This window comes from Microtus oregoni, unplaced genomic scaffold (genome assembly GCF_018167655.1).
Source record: "Microtus oregoni isolate MIOR12 unplaced genomic scaffold, Mior012 000023F_ref0000262, whole genome shotgun sequence".
NCBI classification, from domain to species: Eukaryota; Metazoa; Chordata; class Mammalia; order Rodentia; family Cricetidae; genus Microtus; species Microtus oregoni.
Genome location: NW_024543082.1, coordinates 9,340,982 through 9,344,827, shown reverse-complemented (window position 1 = coordinate 9,344,827; position 3,846 = coordinate 9,340,982).

Below are 3,846 nucleotides of genomic sequence, written 5' to 3'. Positions count from 1 at the left end.
TTAATGGGTAAAAATAAGTTTCCTATGCTGGCTGGCAGAGAGCATAGCACAGCTCCTGAAAACCCTAAACGCCGATCTACAGCAGTGGGAAAACTCTCCCGAAATATGTTCATCTCTTGACACCTCTCTACAGATGAAGCCCCAGCTCAAGAGGAGCATACTTGAGCCTAGCCTGATCAAACCCCACAGCATCCTGAGCAAGCATATTGCCCTTGGTCCTTGGTAACCAGACACCTCAGCCAAAACAACCAGCTAGCTCCGTTTTTCCATTGCAGCCCCTCTGTGAGCACTGCATGACATTCTCAACCAGCTGGTTGTCCTCTCATTTGAATACAAGTAAAAATAGCAAACAAAGAGGGGAAGGAAAAGTGGCGAGCTGAAACCTGTAAAGAGGAAACGGACAGGCAAGGTACAGAAAACTGGTTACAGAACGAGGGAAGGGGGTGGGGAATGGTGTGCTCATACTGCCATCTAGTGGCCAGTCACACATGGGGCCCCCGCAAGAGTCGGTTTCCAAGTGGAGTACTGAGAGGGATTTTTTTTTTCTTAAATAGAGAAAAGAAAACTTACGTCATCCGAGGGAGAGCTGTGATGAGTACCAGTGAGTTCCGTCGTTCTCAGCACGTTGTGTGAGAAAAGTAAAAACTTAATCTTGCCTTCTTGAGACTTTGGTAGACGTCACCCGCTTTTCATATATTGACTTCCTCTCACCCCAGAGATCCCCATATTTATGTCAAAACAGTAATAAGGTTAGGGTTCTCCAGTTAAGTCTGAGTTACAGATAAACATTCAATGATTATTTCGCTGTAAGCAGGCCTCGTGTGTTACATAGAGCATACCTACAGAAACAAAAAATGACTGTTGACCTGAGGTTTTTAGTTTGTGGCCAAATGGGCTTTACTTTTTAATCCTAGGTTCCTCCAAACAAATATAATACCTAGCCAAAAAATGTTAGGATATTTCTGTTACTATCGACAGAAGCTGTGAGAAAAATATTAATGTTATTTTTGTTATTGTGATAATATTTTAGGTATTGATAGAAATATGAGAAAAAGAGTGATTAATAAAAAAGTAATATCTTAGACATGAAATTAAATTCTCAATTGATCTTTCCTACTAAATTCACATTTATTCTGGGACACATATCTCTGAGCTAAAAGCGGACAGGAGGTAGATGAGGTTAGAAAATCTAGACATTCAAATAAACTCCCAACTAATAACCACAAATTGATTAGAAACCCAGACAAATGTATACCATTACCTGACAGTTATTATCTCTGAGGTCACCTAGGTGAACAAAAAAATATGAAATATTCTCAAGGAGAAGGACTGCATCGTGAGTGTTGACCCCGCTTGCCAGGGAGGTCAAAGTACAAAGAGACCCAGTTATCTGAACAGTTTCAGATTTTACCTTTAGCTCCTGACCACATCACCAACTCTTGCATTTGCAAGCTTGGCTTTTGATTAAAAAAAAAAAATCTCCTGGCCTCACCTTGTTTTATTTTGCTGAAGATAAGATTTAAATGTCTCATCGAATAAGGTTAACTTCCCCAGCTGCTACACAGATGTGGTGGGTTGAATGTTCTGTGTTTAGACAACGTACTCATCCGATCGATGGAGCGAAATCTTCCTGAAGCTACTACAAATATGCATTGGATATTGAACAGTTGCAGCCATTTTTCAATTTGTGTCAGTCATTGATAAAAATGGAAGGCCTTCTTAAAATGTGGAACAACCCCCCAAAAAATCCCACTTAGTGCTAAAATCACCAAAGACCCAAAGAGAACTTACGGGTAAATTAATAATTTACTAGATTCTTTATCTGTTCAGATTCACCTGCCAGAGTCCTGATTTCTGGTTTCATTATTTCAAATAGTATTCATGAGGCATGCCAGCCACAATAGTCACACATGTCTGCAAAACCAAAATATATTAATGGCTCTTCTTTGCTAATTGACAGAAGTTTTCTATGGCTTAATTTTATTTATCAGAAAGGGTTAAAAGCTACTTTGTAAAAAAAAAAAAACTAGAAGCAGGACATAGTGACATGAAATTCCTGAAGTAAGACACGTTCCATGAATATTAAGTTTATTTGCTTATTAAAGCAATATTTGGCAGACAGGGAAGACGAGTCAATTGAGTATACTGTGTAAGCCTGACACTTCAGTTCAGATTTCTGGGACCCATACAAGACAGGGATTTAAGGGCTCCGTGCTGTTCTTGCAAGGACTCAGGTTCAGTTCCAAGCATCCACATGGTGTTTCGCTACCATCTATAACTCCAGCACAGAGCCTTTGATACCCTCTTCTTGCAGGCACACATGTTGCATGCAGACAAAATACCCACACATATAAAATAAACATTTTGAAAAGTTTTTTTTTTTAAAGTGAACTATGGTGGCATGCACCTGTAATCCTAGACCTAGGGAAGCATAGACCAGAGAATCCTTCAAGTTTGCTGTTAGCTATTGTTGTTGAGTTGGTGAGCCCTGAGTTCAGTGAGAGACTGTTTCTCAACAGGTAAGATAAAGAAGTAATCAAGGGGCACAGAGTGCAAAAGTGCTTGCCACCAAAGTTGAAACTCTGAGTTCAAGTCCCTGGACCTACATGGTTTATGAGAACTGACCCTCCACAAGGTATCTTCTGACTTCCACATGTGTGCTGTAGCATGTGAGCACATGGACCAATAAATAAACGTAGTAATAAACTTCAAATAAATAAATATGGAAAAGATTGGTAGAAGAAAACATGAGTTCAATCTTAAGTGGGCCCACACATATCCACATGTGCAGACATATGAACATATACACATACATACAATTTACACATACAAAGTGGACATGTGAGAGAGAGAGAGAGAGAGAGAGAGAGAGAGAGAGAAGGAAAGGAAGGAAGAAAGAAAGAAAGAAAGAAAGAAAGAAAGAGATATGATTATTTGGGCACAGTAGAGTTTACACACCGCAAACGTGACACTTTCTAATAGATTGTATTATGATACAAATTTGTTTTACCATAGCTAGTATATTCCTATGTACTTGTATCAGTTACTTTTCTGTGTTAGGATAAAACACCATGATGAAGGCAACTTACAGAAGAAGGGTTTATTTGGGATATGATTCCAGAGGGGGTAGACCGTGATGGCTACAACAGTGGAGCAGGAGGTGGCAGACATGACAGCTACTGCTGTAAGCTAAAATCTGAGACCTCACATCTCAAACCAGAAACAGGAAGTAAAGAGAGCAAACTAGAAATGAACCAAGATTTAAATTGCCAAAGCTTGCTTCCAGCCCATATTGAAGTTAAGGACTCCTACAGGGTCACAATTCCTAAGTCTCCCCAACTGGGGGGAGGGGGTAATTATTGGAAGGGTGCCTGGAACAAGGGGTACATCTTCCTCAAAGCACCACAGGAGTACATGAGTCAGGATCATCCTTTCACATTAAAATAGAAAAGATGTTATTTTCAAAGACATTTTTCCTTCAGTGGCCAGAGATTGCCAGCACATAACCTCATATGTCTTTGTTCCCAGTCAAGTAACTACTTATCAACAAAGAATATTTTTAAAAAAAAAAACTAGAGAAAACATTTTTTTCAATTTTTTCTTTCTTTTATAAGAATAAATTCCTTCAGACATCAATTTATATATTTGGTATTGGCTTTAAACACCTAAATATCTCAGTAACATAAGTCTAGTTTCTCTAAAAACTAGCAATATCTGGTTTAGGAAGCTCCATTATTCTTGAGCCAACAAAATCACTTTGCCAGTAGCAAAATATATACACTGAAACACATACAAAATCAGCCATATCCATCTTGTACAATTTTTGTACAAGTCAACTACAATGGG